Here is a 17,676-nt window from a genome sequence, read left to right on the forward strand (position 1 = left end):
GGGACTACAGGCGCCGGCCACCTCGCCCGGCTAGTTTTTTTTTTGTATTTTTTAGTAGAGACGGGGTTTCACCGTGTTAGCCACGATGGTCTCAATCTCCTGACCTCTTGATCCACCCGTCTCGGCCTCCCAAAGTGCTGGGATTACAGGCTTGAGCCACCGTGCCCGGCCTCATTTTCTTATCATTTGTGTGTTTAGTTGAGTAGCACTTTTAATTTCCTCCAAGAACTTTTTCTTTGCATTAATCACTTGGCCAACTGTTCGGCACAAGAGGCCCAGTTTTTGGCCTATCTCGGCTTTCAGCACACCTTCCTCAGCAGGCTTAGTCACTTCTAGCTTTTCATGTAAAGTGAGAACCGTGCAACTCATCCTTTTACTTGGACACTTACAGGCCATCAGAGGGTTATTAAGTGGCCTCATTTCAACACTGCTGTGTAACAGGGAATAGGGAAGCTGGGGCAGAGGGAGAGAGATGGGAATAGCCCATCTCGGCGGAGCAGTTCAGAACATGCACGACCTTTATCCACTCAGTTCCTCCTCTGATAGCAGCCCGGTTCACAGCACTGAAAAAAATTACGGTAGGAACATCAAAGATCACTGACCACAGATCACTGTGACAGGTATAATAATCATGAAAAAGTTTGAACGATTGCAAAAGTTACCAAAATGTGCCACAGACGCCGAAAGTGAGCCCTGGCTGTTAGAAAGACGCGGCTGATAGACTTGCTGGATTCAGGGCTGCCACGAACCTTCACGCTGCAAAGACTCAGTGTCTGGAAGTGCACTGAAGCCAGGCACAGTGAACAAGCTTCCTTCCGGCTTCTGGCATTCATGATCTGAGTAAGACTGCTCTGTAATTATCCTTTGCATCCTGTTTTTGTCAGGTTTTGGCAAAAAGATTATAGTAGCTTCAAGATGCACTGAGCGGGGCCAGGTATGTCTTTTTTTTTTTTTCTTTTTTTTTTGCTTCTCTAAAAGAGTTTATGGACGATTGGAATCCCTACACCAAGAGTGTAGGATCTCACTGGTGAAACCGTTCTGAACTCAGTGTGATCATTTTTTTGGTGGTAGATGTTTGACTTCTGTTTCAGTTTTGTAACGATTATGGTATTCTTTGGGTTTTCTTTTTTCTTTTTTTGGTAACAGCTTTGTGGAGATATAGTTCACCCACTGTATGACTCACCCATTTCGAGGGGTTAAGTGTGATAGTTTAATATATTCACATACTTTGTAAAGGTCAATGTGGTATAAATTGGCATATCTGTCACCTTAAGTATTTGTCTTGTCTTTAAGCTTAAAACATTCAAATTCTTCTCCGCTATCTATTTTGAAATATACAGTAGATTATTGTAAACTGTAGTCACCGTACTGATCTGTAAACACCGCGTCTTATTTCTAGGTCTTGCTTCTTTCATCCAGTGTTTATCTGTACCCACTAATCAGCCTCTCTTCCTCTCCGCCTCTGATTGATTCTTGAGGATATTTTTGTCCGTTATCGTTCTCAGGAATTTGTCTGTTTAAGTTTACATTTTTAAGTTCATTGCTATAAAGAGGCATCAGTAGCCTCTGATTTTAAAAGACCTGAAGCGCTGGACCCTGTTCCCCCGTCTTTCCTGACCTGATTCGCGCCTCCTCTCTTCTTATCATCAACTCCCTTGATAAAACTCTGGATTTTATTGATCTTTTCAGGGAACCAACTTTGTGGCTTTTTGTATGTTTTCTATCTTATTAATTTCTGAGTTTTAGATTGTTTTGTTCCTTCTTCTAAATTTGTTTTCCTAATTTTTTGAGAGACATCTTGTGTCATTTGTTTTCAGCATTTTATTTATTTATTTATTTGTTTGTTTGTTTGTTTGTTTATTTTTTGAGACAGAGTCTTGCTGTGTCCCCCAGTCTGGAGTGCAGTGGCGTAGTCTCGGCTCACTACAACCTCCACCTCCGGGGTTCAAGCGATTCTCCTGCCTCAGCCTCTCATGGAGCTGGGACTACAAGTGCATGCCACCACGCCCAGCTAATTTTTTGTATTTTTTTAATAGAGACAGAGTTTCCCCATGTTGCCCAGGCTGGTCTCCAACTCCTGGGCTCAGGCAATCCACCCGCCTTGGCCTCCCAAAGTGCTAGGATTACAAGTGTGAGCTACTGCACCCGGCCCATTATCAGCATTTTAAAATGTTCTAATGCAGTCCACACTTCAGGTTGCTGTTCCCCTTAGGAACTATTGAGGCTACATCATGCAGCCTATATGTTGTGACATGAATTTCTTTTTTTTACTGTTTTGTTCAACATATTTTTGAATTCCTGTTTTGAATTTTTTGACAGTTGATCACTTTAAAAAAAATTTTTTTTTTGAGTCATAGTCTCTGTCAGCCAGGCTGGAGTGCAGTGGTACGATCTTCACTCACTGCAACATAAACCTCTCAGGTTCAAGTGATTCTCCTGCCTCAGCTTCCCAAGTAGCTGGGATTACAAGCGCCTGCCACCGCGCCTGGCTAATTTTTCTGTTTTTTTGACACAGAGTCTCACTTTGTTGCCTAGGCTGGAGTGCAATGGCACAATCTCGGCTCACTGCAACCTCCACCTCCCTGGTTTGAGTGGTTCTTCTGCCTCAGCCTCCCAAGTAGCTGGGATTACAGGCACCTGCTACCATGCCTGGCTAATTTTTTGTATTTTTAGCAGAGATAGGGTTTCACTATATTGGCCAGGCTGGTCTCGAACTCCAGACCTCAGGTGATCCACCCGCGTTAGCCTCCCAAAGTGCTGAGATTATAGGCATAAGCCACTGCGCCCGGCCTAATTTTTGTATTTTTAGTAGAGATGGGGTTTCACCATGCTGGCCAGGCTGGTCTCGAACTCCTGAGCTCGAGTGATCCACCACCTTGGCTTCCCAAAGTGTTGGGATTACAGGTGTGAGCCACCATGCCCGGCCATGATAACTGTTTTTAACTTCTGAACATGCTAGGATTTTTGCAGGTAACTTTTTGTTACTTTTTTCCCCTAGTTTAAGTGTCTTTGGGGTGAAGGAATCTGCTCTGCTTGATCTGTCTTCTGAAACTTGTTAGGGCTTGCCTTATGGCTCAGCACATGGTCAGATTTTAAAATGTTCTGTGTCTTTGAACAGATTCTAGTTCTGTAGGGGTAGGGGCAGCGTTGTGTGTGGATTCATTGAATGAAGTTTATTCATCGTGTTGTTCAAATCTTCTATACCAAGGGTCAGCAAGCTATAGCCCATAGGCTTAGCCTGGCTAGCTACCTGCTTTTGTGAAGTTTTATTGAATCACAGTCATACCCATTTGTTTATGTCTTGCCTACAGCTGTTTTTGCATTGTGGATTTGCCTATTTTTTCTTGCAGTTGTATCAAGTTTTGCTTTATATACTTGAGAGCTATGTTATTAGGTGATAAAAAGTTAAAATTTTATATCTTCCTTATGAATGAAGTGACCATTACTGTGAAATGATCTTCTTAACTTTGTAATGCTTTCTGCCTTTCAGACTTTGTCTGGAATTAATATAGTGGCACCACCTGCCTTTTGTTTACTGTTTGCTTTGCATGTCTCTTATTTTTTTTTTTAATTTTTCTGTGTCTTTAAGTCTTAAATGTATCTTTTGTAGACAGTGTATGGATTGGAGGATTTTTTTTTTTTAATTGAAGTTTGACAGTCCTTTTTTTTAAGTCTGATAACTAAAAAAATTTAACTGGATCATTTATTTGGTTTACTTTAAAGGTAGCTACAGATATTTGTGTTTAAATATACCATCTTATATTGTGCTGATTTCTTGGTCTGTGCTGATTTTTTTCCTTTCCTTCTCCTTTCTTGCTCTTTTTTGAGTCAACTATCGATTCTTTCATTTTCTGCCCTCCACCAGTTTGGATGTTACAGACTGTTCCTTTTTTTTTTTTTTTTTTTTTGAGATGGAGTCTTGTTGTGTCGCCCATGCTGCAGTGCAGTGGTGCGATTGATCTTGGCTCACTGCAAGCTCAGCCTCCCGGGTTCACGCCATTCTCCTGCCTCAGCCTCCCGAGTAGCTGGGACTACAGTTGCCCGCCACCTCGCCCAGCTAATTTTTTGTGTTTTTAGTAGAGACGGGGTTTCACTGTGTTAGCCAGGATGGTCTCGATCTCCTGACCTCGTGATCCGCCTGCCTCGGCCTCCCAAAGTGCTGGGATTACAGGCGTGAGCCACCGCGCCCGGCCGACTCTGTTCTTTTATTGGTTTCCCCACAAGCACAACATTCTTATTAAACAAATCTGCAGTTAACCTGTACCTTTTACACTTGGGAATATCCGAGGACCTGCGAGCATCCTTACCTTTATTCATGCCCTTTACAACTAATAGGCTGTATATTTAAATTCTTTTTTTCTTTCCCCCAAGACGGAGTCTTGCTCTGTCGCCCAGGCTGGAGTGTAGTGGCACAATCTTGGCTCACTGCAGCCTCTGCCTCCTGGGTTCAAGCAGTTCTCCTGCCTCAGTCTCCCAAGTAGCTGGTATTACAGGTACCCGCCATTATGCCCAGCTAATTTTTGTATTTTTAGTAGAGATGGGGTTTCTCTATGTTGGCCAGGCTGGTCTTGAACTCCTGACCTCAGGTGATCAGCCCACCTTGGCATCCCAAAGTGCTAGGATTACAGGCGTGAGCCACCACGCCCGGCCTGTGTATTCAAATTCTTTTTTACTTTTGAATATCACAAAACATTGCTGGATTATTACTTTTTTTTGTTGTTTTTCTATAGCTAACGGGGTTTTGCCATGTTGTCCATGCTGGTCTTGAACTCCTGAACTCAAGTGATCCTTGTGCCTTGGCGTCCCAAAGTGCTCGGATTACAGGCGTGAGCCACTGTGCCTGGCCTGATTACATTTTGTGTTAGATTTGCACACACTTGCCGCTTTCTTTGCCTTTATGTTTGGCATCTCAGACTTCCCATCTGGGATCACTTTTTCTCCTTGAAGTGCACGTACGTGAGAAATTCCTCTAGTCAGAGTGTGCCGGTGGTGAAGCCACCCCTTTTGCGTTTGTCTGGAAGTGCTGGTTTCTCCTGCTCCTTGGGGGCGTGCTTGCTGGCTGCAGAGCTCTCAGTTGGCGGGTGATGTTCTTTCAGAACTTTGATGTCAGCCTGTTCTTGGCCTCGGCATCTTTTTGTGTGAAGAAATCCATGTCAGGACGTCTCTCCTTTGAAGGTAATCTCCCTTTTTTCTCAGGTTGCGTCTACACTTGGGAATGTAACATTGAAAGCAACATTGAAAATGAAAAACTTTTGTGCTTCAAAGGACACCATCAAGAAAGTGAAAGGATGACCACAGGAAGGAGGAAGATGTTTATAAATCACAGATCTGGCTGGGGATGTGCATCCAGAGCCTCTAAAGGTCTCTTAGAAGCCTGAGTGACTCGTGACCGAACCCCCGGGACCCCCTTGCCCTTACCGAGTGCGTTGGGAAGGGCTGGCAGACGGGGAGGAGGGAGCCCTGCTGCTTGGGCTGGCCGCAGTGAGCAGCAGCAATGCTGTGGTTCTGGTTCTTGCCTTCCTGCCCTGTGCAGAGCACCCCTCCCCATCTGCTCCCTGCCACTGAGAATTACTGGTCCCCCGGGAAGACTTCCTTGTGTGCACAGTGGCTGCCTTGGCCCCGGTTCTCTTGGGTGTTGAGAGGAGCCTGGGAGAACCCGTGGCTGGGAGTGGTGGAGATGGGCAACCCAGTGCTGGTGATGCTCTTGACCTGCCTAGGTCAAGAAGAAACTGGGAAGAGGCCATGAACAGAGGAGGAGTGTCTCAGGTGCTGTCAGCACATGGTCTGCCTTTGGAGCACTGCCTTCTTTCTGCTGATTAACTGCAGGCTTGCCTTCCAGTTTAATGTGAGCAGGCAGATAGTGCTGCTATTGCATTCTGACATAGAAAATGAACTTTGAATGAGATGCCTTCATTGAGAGTGAATGATCTGGAGGTAGAAAGAAAAAGGCAAATGCTTTTGTTCTCTTCGAGAGTTGGCTGTCAAGCTGGCTCTGCAAGTCAGGCCCTCTGCAGCTGAGGTTCCACTTTAGACCTAGGTCAGTGTCTTGGAGAGGGAACACCTGCTAGGTCCATCGGAGAAGCCCATTCAGGATGAGCGAAAACTTGGATTTAAAAACGCAAGATTCCGGCTTGCACTTCTAGCCATGATGGAAGATCCAGGGCAAATTTCACAGCCTCCCTTAATCAACCAGAAGATCAAACAAAAGTGCATGAAGCCAGAGGCCTCAGACACTGGCGGCAGGCTGTGTGGACGGTGACCGGAGAGGGGCATAAGGGAGTGCGGCCTCAGTAGCCCAGCTTGTCACCTGTGGAGTCTCCAGTCTGCAGGGCAGGGAGGGGAACCAGGACCTGGTGGAGACAGAGTGTGGAGATAAGGGGCTCCAGGAAGGCTGGAATGTGCAAAGAAAAATATGGGAGAAGAGGGAGTTCCATAACGAAACAGCTTTGGAGAGCTGAGGGGAGGGGCTTCCAGTCTTTGAGAGCTGACCACAGGTGGCGTGTGGATGCTGCCTGGGTGAGGGAAAGGGGCATGGGAGAGCAGGGGTGGCACCGTCCCCGAGTTCACAGGGTGGGGTCTGTGTGCTCAGTGGTCAGAGGGAGAGACTCACCACCCAAGTTTGTCCTACAAAGGTGTGCTCAGGACTCACCAAGCAGAGCTTACGAGCGCGATCCAAAAGGATCAAACTGGTTCTAGGTTGACTGCTCCTGGAACAAAGCCCAGAGATGCAGGACAGTAGCAAACCCAGCGTCCGGCGCCAAGTTCATAGGCACCAAGCGCACACTGCCCTGCAGCCAAGCAAAAGTGACTGCCATACAGAAAACCCAGAAGAAGAGGAAAATCAACGGTTGGAAACATCCAGGCTAGACACTGTAGCTGCCACCTGCAATCCCAGCACTTTGGGAGGCTGAGGCAGGAGGATCACTTGAGCCCAGGAGTTCAAGACCAGCCTGGGCCACATAGCAAGACCCTGTCTCTAAAAAGATATGTGTCCTTTTGTTTGTTTAAAAAAATAATTAGCTGAGCATAGTGGTGTGCACCTGTAGTTCCAGCTACTCAAAGGCAGAGGCAGGAGGATCCCTTGAGCCTGGAGTTTGAGGCTGCAGTGAGCTATGATTATGCCACTGCCCTCTAGCCTAGGCAACAGAGTGAAACTCTGTTAAAAAAAAAAAGAAGAGAAAAGCGAAGGGAAGGGAACGGTGTCTATCCAGGTGATAGAGCTAGCACACAAGGATGTTAAGATGGCGTTAATAAGTATGTTCCACGTGTTCAATGTCAGGGAATATATGATAAAAATAAAGAAAAAATGGAAGATGTAAATAGAAGACCCAGGGCCAGATGTCATGGCTCACGCCTGTAATCCCAGCACTTTGGGAGGCTGAGGTGTGAGGATTGTTTGAGCTCAAGAGATCAAGACCACCCTAGACAACCCCATCTGTACAGAAAAGTACAAACATTAACTGGGCGTGGTGGTGCATACCTGTGGTCTCAGCTCTTAGGAAGCTGAGGTAGGGGGATGGCTTGAGCCCAGCAAGGTTGAGGCTGCAGCGAGCCATGATCATACCATTGCACTCCAGCCTGGGTGACAGCGTGGGACTGTCTCAAAAAGAAAAAAGACCCAAATATATCTTCTAAAAATGAAAAATATGCTGAATGGGATTCATGGGAGATTAGATATCGCAGAGGAAAAGATCAGTGTACTTGAAGACGCAGCACTGTGTCAAATGACACACAAAGACAGACAAAAAAATGAACAGAGCATCCGTGGGACCATATCGAGCAGAGTCACGTACGCAACTGATTTCCAGAAAAGAGGCGCATGTGGTAGAAAATACCTGAGGACGATAGTGGCTGGATCTGATGAAAACTCATTCAGAAGAAGCTCAACAAATCTCAGACAGAAGAAACATGAAGACGTTCACCCCAGGACACACACACCATCATCCAGTTGCTGAGAATCCTAAAAGTAGACAGAGGCAAACGCTATCACGTACAGAGGAACAAAGACTAAAGTGAGAGCCGGCTTCTGATCAGAAACCATGCGATTTGAAGACAGTGGAGGAATGCCTTTCAAACACCGGAAGACAATATTGGACACCTATCTACAAAAACAATGGCCCTTTACCCTACTTTATGCTATATTTAAAAATTAACTCGGCCGGGCGCGGTGGCTCAAGCCTGTAATCCCAGCACTTTGGGAGGCTGAGACGGGCGGATCACGAGGTCAGGAGATCGAGACCATCCTGGCTAACCCGGTGAAACCCCGTCTCTACTAAAAAATACAAAAAACTAGCCGGGCGAGGTGGCGGGCGCCTGTAGTCCCAGCTACTCGGGAGGCTGAGGCAGGAGAATGGTGTGAACCTGGGAGGCGGAGCTTGCAGTGAGCGGAGATCCGGCCACAGCACTCCAGCCTGGGTGACAGAGCGAGACTCTGTCTCAAAAAAAAAAAAAAAAAAAGTTGGCCGGGCGCGGTGGCTCAAGCCTGTAATCCCAGCACTTTGGGAGGCCGAGACGGGCGGATCACAAGGTCAGGAGATCGAGACCATCCTGGCTAACATGGTGAAACCCCGTCTCTACTAAAAAATACAAAAAACTAGCCAGGCGAGGTGGTGGGCGCCTATAGTCCCAGCTACTTGGGAGGCTGAGGCAGGAGAATGGCGTAAACCCAGGAGGCGGAGCTTGCAGTGAGCGGAGATCCAGCCACTGCACTCCAGCCTGGGTGACAGAGCAAGACTCCGTCTCAAAAAAAAAAAAAAAAAAAAAAAAGTTAACTCAAAATGGATCATAGACCTAAATGTGAAAGCTAGAACTGTGAGATTAATACAAGAAAATATGTGATGTATACACTGTCTTTGTCAGTTTGGGCTGCTGTAAAAAAAATTAACACCAACTGGCTGGCTTAAGTAACCGACATTTATTTCTCACAGTTCTGGGGGCTGGAAGTCCGAGGTCGAGGTGCCTGTAGGTTTGGTGCCTGGTGAGGGCCTCTTCCTGGTTGTGCCCTCATATGGCGGAGAGACAGGAAGCAGCTGACTTGTGTCTTTTGGCATAATGGCACCAATCCCATTTTTGAGGCTCCTCCCTCTTGGCCTAATCCCCTGCCAATGGCCCTGTCTCCAAATTTTCATCACATTAGCAGGGAGGATTTCAATGTATGAGTTTGGACCAGGCATGGGGACTCATACCTGTAATTCCAGCACTTTGGGACAGCGAGGCGGGCGGATCACTTGAGTTCAAGAGTTCAAGATCAGCCTAGGCAACATAGTGAAATGCTGTCTCTACAAAAAATTAAAAAAAAAAAATTATCTGGGCATAGTGGCACACACCTGTAGTCCCAGCTACTTGAGAGGCTGAAGTGGGAGAATCACTTGAGCCCAGAAGACTGAGGCTGCAGTGAGTCGTGATTGTACCACGGTGACTCCAGCCTGGGTGACAGAGCGAGATCCTGTCTCAAAAAAACAGGAATTTGTGGCTGGGGATACAAACATTCGGTCCATAGTGTCTGTAGTGGAATATTATCCAGCCTTAAATGTGAATGACATTCCGACACCTGCCACCAAGTGGGTGAGCCTTGAGGACATTATGTTAAGTGAAATAAGCCAGTCACATAAGGACAAATGTGTATGATTCCGCTTATATGAGGTCCCTAGAGTGGTTAACTCAGAGACAGAAAGTGGGATGGTGGGTGCCAGGGGCTGGGGGGGATGGTGTTTAATGGGGACAGTATTTCTGCTTGGGAAGATGGGAAAGTTCTGGAAATGGACAGGGGTGATGGTTGCACAGCAGTGGGAATGGACATAAAGCCCCTGAACCATGCACCTAAAAATGATGAATTTTATGTTATGTATATTTCACCACAATGTAACACAAATGAGCAAACATGGGCTTTTTCCTGGTTGCGGGCAGGCAGGCTAATGGTCTGCCGGGGGTGGCTGGGCTGGACTTTGGAGGAGCCCAGGGCTGTGGCTGGCAGGGCTTTGGGGAGCAGCGGGAGTGCATGTAAGGCTGGTGTAGCTGTTGCAGGAGCTGTGGCATCTGGAGGGGCCCGCGGTGGCTCCACCTTTCCAAGAGCCTGCAGGTGGCTTCCCCGTGTCCTTCCTGGGGCGTGACCTCTGGCGGCTCCGGGACTGTTCATTGATGAGCCATCTGTTGGGCCTCCTGGCCAGGCAGTGGGAAGCAGTGCAACAGCAACGCCCTGAATGGCCTTGACCCTGATGTTTAAGTTACGGAGTGTTGGATCAGGAGAGGATGTTAATGCGTGCTTGTCAGTCTCCCTGGCACGCAGCCTTTCAGGTTTTGAAGTGGCCACACGTATTTGGTCACACGGCGTCTCTCCAGTCCTACGCAAGCACGTTGACATGTGTGCCTTTCACTTTCAGGCTTGTCCAGCCGGAAGCCCTGAGGGCAGCTGTTCCCACTGGCTCTGCTGACCTTGTGCCTTGGTAAGTGGGCAGTGAGGCCGCCTGACACAGGGCGCCGTGTGTGTGTGTGTGTGTGTGTGTGTGTGTGTCCAGTGTTGGGGTCAGTGTTGGACCTTGATACCTTGTTGATTAATTTTTCTTAAAGGGTATATATTTTAACCTTTGCTTGTGACCAACAGAATATTTATTATGGTCTCTTCTCATTTGTCCAAAACCCAGATGGGTAAAGTTCAGGTAACTTTGTTCTCTTCCTGCGAGGGGTGAGCTGAGCTCAAAGGGGCTAAGCTACAAATGCCGCTGGGCTGAGGCGCCTACCAGGGCACAGAGGACATGGGGGTCACCTCACAGGGCTGCCCCGGCTCTGTTAGCAGCCCAGGAAGTCCATCTCTCTCCTGGAGACCAACTGGGAGCCATCTGTGGGATGGGGCAGACCGGTGGCCTGGGGACGGCTGCACGATCCCCGTGGGGAGCCCAGCTGGCTATTGCTGGAGGGTGCCCTGCTCCTGGGGGTCGGTGCCCTGCTCCTGGGGGCCGCTGTCCTCAGGAAGCCCTGGGTTTGGTCGAGAGCAGGGAATTGCCTGGCCGTTGGGTCACTGGGTGGGCCCGGGGATGGGCAGCTCCTCCTGTGCTCCTGTGGCCCGTCCTCATAGGGCCCCTGCCCGCTGCTCCGTGTGTTCCGCCCCCATTCCCAGGCCCGCTGCTGCGGCTGATGAGGCTGCAGGTCCCTTCCAGGTGGGCCTGGACCCTGTGTCCTTCTCCCTCCGTGGCTGCTTTCGACCTGGGAGGCGTCTCTTCTCCAGATACTGTCGGCAGAGATCAAATCCCATCCCTGATGTTCTGAGGCTTCCAGGTGTAACTCACAGGCCCAGTTCTGGGTAGGCAGGTGACTTAGCCTCCTGCGTCCCAGTCACAACCCAGGGTGTGTTGACAGCTGCCATTTGATGAAAACAAACACGAGCAGGATTGACGTGGCCAGCGCCAAGCTCAGGCTTTCGGAGATGCAGTCACGGCTGACCTCGAACAGCACTGCTGACCGTCTGAGCTGGGTGCTGAATGCCTCCTTAGTTTTCAAATTAAAATGACTGCATTTAGTGTCTCTTTTTATTTTTTATTATTTATTTATTTTGAGACAGTCTGGCTCTGTCGCCCAGGCTGGAGTGCAGTGGAACGATCTCAGCCCACTGCCACCTCCGCTTCCCGGGTTCAAATGAGTCTCCTGCCTCAGTCCCCCGAGTAGCTGGGTCTATAGGCGCCCGCTACCACGCCCGGCTAATTTTTGTGTTTTTAGTAGAGACAGGGTTTCACCATGTCGGCCAGGATGGTCTCTATTGCTTGACCTTGTGATCCACCCGCCTTGGCCTCCCCAAGTGCTGGGATTACAGGCTTGAGCCACCGTGCCCGGCCTAGTGTGTCTTTAGGATTGTTTTATTAAGATTGCTTACTTGATAGCAGATACTATAAAGATACTAACGATATTGTAAAGACACAGTGGCAGCTCCCAGCTGACCGGCACTCTGAGCTCTCCTCTCTAACATTCTGAATTCACAAAAGTTGACTTGCTGGGTTTGCTTATTGTTGATTTAATACTTTGCCTGTGGTTTAAACTGTTAAATTGTTGCAAATTGCTATTCTGTGCAAAAGAAACTTCAACTGTCTTGCGCGCCCCCCCCCCCAGGTTCAGCTCTCAGGGCGTTCCTGGCATTCCCACTCCTCTGCGTGTCCTTTGGCTATTGTTGGACTGTACTCAGGGCTGAGAGGAGGGCGTGGGGCTTCCGCCGTGGCCACAGGGCTGTGGGAAGGCCACCAGCAAGGGCTGGGGGGCCAGGGGGCTTCCAGTCTGTCAGGTGCAGGATGTGGCGCACGTGGGCTTGTGCTGTGGACGAGGTTTTGCTTCTAGGGGAGAAACTGGCCGAGGTGCACCAGGCGTCAGCAGACCTCTCCCAGAAGGAGGAAATTTCGAGAAGATGAAGGTGGAAATCAGTTTGATCTCCTTGGTCCCCTTTCTGGGGACAGGGAATCACGGTTCTGTAACCACCGAGGTCTGGGGAAAAGAATGGGAAGAAGGACAGGTTGGAAACATTGTGTCTTTTGGGGCTAGTAATGGCTGCAGAACAACCCAAATCAGATTTACAACCAAGCTTCCAGGATGAGTAACTTGACATTCACAAAACTGGATGACTGTCAGTGGTGGCGCCGCATGTATCACTTTTGGGAGGGAGGAGAGATTGCAGAACTAAACAGCCCCCTGCCCAAGCTGGTGAGTATTAACATCGAAATCTGTAGCAAAACATTTGCCCATGACTTGCACCAGTACCTCTCGAAAGGTGCCCAAATATCTAACAAACATCTGAAAAGGCAACTTCATTGGTTATCAGATAAATGAACATTTAAAACCAGAAATGTTGTATCACTCCACAGTCAGTGGATTGGCTAAAACCAAAGAGACAGATAAGGCCAGAGTTGGTGAGGAGGTGGGATGGGGTGCGATGGGGTGCGATGGGACGCTCGTTCCTCATGGTGACTGTGACTTGACCTCTTTTTGGAAAACTTGGGTGATATCTTCCAAAGCGGAGCAAACCCATGGCTTGTGACCCAGCCGCTCTGCTCTGGAGCGTGAACCCACAGCCAGGCCCAAGGGCGTCACCGGTTGGTTCCATGTTCATCAGACCCGTGTGCCCTGCAGTGGTGGACTGGGTGAATACACTACCGTGTGCTTGCCCAGGGGAGCAGCATGGAATGAGGTGTGTGGAGACAGCCCCGCTCCGCCTGGACGAGCCAACAGGCACATGCTGGATGGAAGAAGCGCAGTGGGTCAGCACATGTGCAAGGCCCACATGCCTGCAGCGCAGTGACAGGTAGACCTAGCAGGGGGAGCGGGAGGGGCAGTTGCCCTGGCAGGAGGCAAAGGAGGCCTGGGGGGCTTCAGGGGCTGGCGAGGGTCCCTTCCCTTCCCTTCCCTCCCCTCCCCTCCCCTCTCCCCTCCCCTCCCCTCCCCTCCCTCCCCTCTCCCCTCCCCTCCCCTCCCCTCCCCTCTCCCCTCCCCTCTCCCCTCCCCTCTCCCCTCCCCTCTCCCCTCCCCTCTCCCCTCCCCTCCCCTCCCCTCTCCCCTCCCCTCTCCCCTCCCCTCCCCTCCCCTCTCCCCTCCCCCTCCCCTCCCCTCCCCTCCCCTCCCCTCTCCCCTCCCCTCTCCCCCTCCCCTCCCCTCTCCCCCTCCCCTCCCCTCTCCCCTCCCCTCCCCTCTCCCCTCTCCCCCTCCCCCCTCCCCTCCCTTCCTTTCCCTTTTTTTTTTGAGACGGAGTCTCACTCTGACTCCCAGGCTGGAGTGCAGTGGTGCGATCTCAGCTCACTTCAGCTTTGAGCGCCTCTGGGCTGAAGGGATCCTCCTGCCTCAGCCTCCCGGTAGCTGGGACCACGGGCATGTGCCACCACACCTGGCTAACTTTTTTATTTTTTGTAGAGACCGGGTTTCGCCATGTTGCCTAGGCTGGTCTTGAACTCCTGGGCTCAAGTGATCTGCTTGCCTTGGCCTCCCAAAGTAGTTGGGATTCGTTTCTTGACCTGGGTGCTGCTGGTCAGAGTGGATCCTCTCTGGAATTTCATCCAGCCACACGCTGAAGATTTATGTACTTCTCTGTATCTGTTACACTTTAACAAAAAGTTTTCTATAAAACCGTGCCATACCTGGCGTGGTGGCTCACGCCTGTAATCCCAGCACTTCGGGAGGCCAAGGCGGGCGGATCACGAGGTCAGAAGATCGAGACCATCCTGGCTAACACAGTGAAACCCCGTCTCTACTAAAAATACAAATAATTAGCTGGGCGTGGTGGCGGGCGCCTGTAGTCCCAGCTACTGGGGACGCTGAGGCAGGAGAATGGCGGGAACCCGGGAGGCGGAGCTTGCAGTAAGCCGAGATCGCGCCACTGCACTCCAGCCTGGGCGACAGAGCGAGACTCCGTCTCAAAAAATGACAGAAAAAAAAAAACAAAACCGTGCCACATAAGCTTCGTTAGAGCTTGCGTTTTCAGTTTCATCTGAATTCCTCCGTGAAAAATATGAGCTTCTACAAAACAGCAGACTCAAAAAGCAACAACAACCAAACCCCCAAACCCAGCCGACCGGTACCACGTTAAAGCCACATGTTTGTCGATTCCCCTGCCGGGTGTTTGCACGCCCTCTCCGTCGCCGTCGCACGGCTCGGTGTGCTGGAGACCCCGGGGGACAGAGCAGTGCCCACCCACGTGGACGCATGCTCCCATAATAGCAGAGCAAAGGGATGACAGTCTTCGGAGGAGGCTGCTGGCCCAGGCACTCCAGGGGCACTTTCACATTCCATGTGCGGGAAGACCTGAGCACTTCAGAGCCTAAATTACGTGGGAAAAATGTGCGTGTGTCCCAAAGCTGGAGTGAGATTTCCAAGGCGTGTATGAGGCACTTGGCAAGCTTCATTTGTGCCCTGAAGCACAAAATACCAGGGCTTGGGGTGAATTTGGTGACATCCAGAGCTGGCAGCCTTATTGGGGCTGGTCACCCCCAGCCCTGAGGACTGCGGGGAAGGAATGCCTGTCCTAAGTGGAACCAGCCAAGTTCACACGCTGCCTGCTAGCCTGACCCGTGCGTTGAACCCTGGCCCTTCTTCTTTTTTTTTTTTTTTGAGACAGAGTCTCGCTCTGTCGCCCGGGCTGGAGTGCAGTGGCCGGATCTCAGCTCACTGCAAGCTCCGCCTCCCGGGTTTACGCCATTCTCCTGCCTCAGCCTCCCAAGTAGCTGGGACTACAGGCGCCCGCCACCTCGCCCGGCTAGTTTTTTGTATTTTTTTAGTAGAGATGGGGTTTCACCATGTTAGCCAGGATGGTCTCGATCTCCTGACCTCGTGATCCACCCGTCTCGGCCTCCCAAAGTGCTGGGATTACAGGCTTGAGCCACCGCACCCGGCCCCCTTTCTCGATCAGAGAGGAAGAGTCTCGATCAGGGGGAGCACACGGGCTGGGAGCTTGTGGAGCCCGGTGTGTGACTTGCTGCATGATTCACAGCAAGGCATTTGCTTTCCTCGGCCTTGGTGACCCGTCTGGGAAGTGGGCACAGGAGCCCAGCTCTTGCATAGATAGCAGGTGAGGGCATGGGGTGGGGGGAGTGGAGCCAGGGCTCGTGGGGGCAGCACTAGAAGGATGAGAAGGGACCTGTGGCCTCCAGCTCCAGGTTCAGGACTGAAACGCCAGTAGATCCTAAAACCTTTGGGTTCTTTAAGAAAAGGCTAATTGCCGAGGACACTTGCTGACGAGGGCAAGGATCAAAGCCCGTGCTGCGTCAGCGTGGTGGCCTGCCAGCTCCAGGCTGCAAAAGTCCCTCGTCATTTCATTTCCTTCCATCCCTGTGGAGCGAACCCTGTTGTTTGCATTTTTCGGATGAGGATACAGGCTCAGGCTCAGCTCACATGGCCCCTGGATGCCCGTCTGTGCCCCGAGGTGGGCCTGTGTCTTCTGCTCCCGGGTCCTCACGTGCCCCCGTCACAGCCACCCCTGCCCTGGAGAGGGAGGCCGCTGGGAAAAAGCCCGAGAGTGGCCGGGCCTCAGCTCAACGGGACTTCATTCGTGGGTTTTAATTTTTACTTACTATTTTTTTTTCTTTGTACAACAAACATTGTCTGATAAGGGACTTCACTCTTCCAACTTCAAGAAAGGCTCCTCTCGGTCTGGGTGCTGCAAGGGCCCCATTGGGCCGATCCGGTGACGTCACTTGGGGTGGCTTCCTCGGAAGCTGCAGGCCCCTCGGTCCACGGCCCCGTCACGGCAGGCAGTGGACTGGCCGGCGGTGGGCCACTCATTTTTCATACACATTTTAAGAGGATTTTAAAGTGTTCTTGAGTCTTTCTTGGATAACAAAAGGTATCCGGATGGTGCCGTTCTGTCATGTTTGTCTCAGGTCTCATCTCTCCTCACTCTGCCCTCGTTGTGGGAGAGCCTGGCTCCCAGGCCTGCAGGCTGACCGTGGGTCTCTGAGAAGCCACTGGGTGGGACTTTGTTCTCTGCTGCAGGGGGAAGCTGTAAGGGAGCACCGGGCCCCTGTCCTGAGCATTAGTCCACCGTTCTGCAGGGTCTATCTGAACGCTAGCCTGGTGGGGAGGGGGGCCCAGGCCTCATCGTGGAGAGGGTGGGGGTGAGGAGTAAGCCCCCAGGTGGCACATTGCAGCCCCCAGGGCATCCTGGGCTAAGAGTTTAGGAGACCTAGGATGCATCCTGGGGAAGTGAGGCAGGTGTGTGGTGTCTTGTTCTTTCTGGGTTAAAACCCACAGCATGACCTGTGGCTGGGATCCTCCCGTTTGTGAGTTCTCAAGCGAGGGGAGCCTGAAGGGTGTGACTCACACCTGTCTCAGGAACACGGAGGACAGAGGCGGATGGACATGGCCTCCCTCTGTGCTCCCGGCCTGTTTCTGGGGAATGCCGTGTTCAGCCCTGACAGCAGCCAAAGGTTTGTGCCAGTCTGGTCCTGCGCCCATGAGAGGTGCTGGGCTGCAGAGATTGGTGGCAGATGCCCTGGAGGAGGGGAGTGGAGCCACAGGTGTCTCCCAGTGGCTGTGGCCGCACATGTTGCCAGCAGCAGTCTAGGGTCCTAACACAGTGAGTGAAGGACAGGTGGAGGGGAAGGCTGAGGAGGGCCGGCCTGGCCTCTGGAAGCAAGTGTGCTATATGCCCATGGGGAACTGGAGGTGGTGGGTGTTCCAGGTCACTGTCACTGTGCAGTTCTTACACCTTTGCTGTGCGTTGGAGGAGGAATTATCTTTGTGCTCTAAAGTGTGATATATATGAGGGGAGAGCAAAGGGCTCAGACTTTGATCTGCCAAGCTGTGTCTCGTGAAGTCAGGTATTCTGCAAGGGAAGCTTCTTTCTTAAGAAACAAATCAGTGTTCAGGACAAGGCTGTACTGTTCCAGCCACTGCAGAGACAGAGGGTTGGAGGTTAATGTGCACACAAGTTAATTTTCCATTTGATATTTACATTTTCATTATAAAAGTAATACATGCTTATGAAATTTAAACACAGAGCCAAATCTAATGAATAATTAAAGTTGCATTCTTCACTCCATCCCAAATCCCACTCTTTTTCCTGGAGGGAACCACTATAAGTGGTTTGTGGTTTATCCTTCTAGAGTTTATAAAAAGTACATGTAAGAACATACATACACACACAGGGTTTCCAAAAATGCACCTACGTGTCATGACATCTCTCTGCAAAACCTGATTTTAATTTATCTTGGGAAA

At 50.5% G+C, this 17,676-nt stretch overlaps 1 protein-coding gene across 4 annotated transcripts in view; it reads left to right on the forward strand.

Annotated features, from left to right (window-relative positions):
- The window catches only part of AGPAT3 (1-acylglycerol-3-phosphate O-acyltransferase 3), a 130,291-nt gene that overhangs the window by 29,961 nt on the left and 82,654 nt on the right, over positions 1 to 17,676 (forward strand). For 2 of the 4 annotated variants that reach the window (XM_030914570.1, XM_030914574.1), the window contains exon 2: positions 10,380 to 10,442. The exons of 1 other annotated variant lie outside the window; for it this stretch is intronic. The gene's annotated coding sequence lies outside the window, so the exon portion shown is untranslated. Of the gene's footprint in view, positions 1 to 5,341; positions 5,362 to 10,379; positions 10,443 to 17,676 lie in introns of those variants that run through there. One more of the 4 variants, XM_030914571.1, reaches the window with a different exon arrangement.

The sequence above is a fragment of the Rhinopithecus roxellana genome, chromosome 13, assembly GCF_007565055.1.
Source record: "Rhinopithecus roxellana isolate Shanxi Qingling chromosome 13, ASM756505v1, whole genome shotgun sequence".
NCBI classification, from domain to species: Eukaryota; Metazoa; Chordata; class Mammalia; order Primates; family Cercopithecidae; genus Rhinopithecus; species Rhinopithecus roxellana.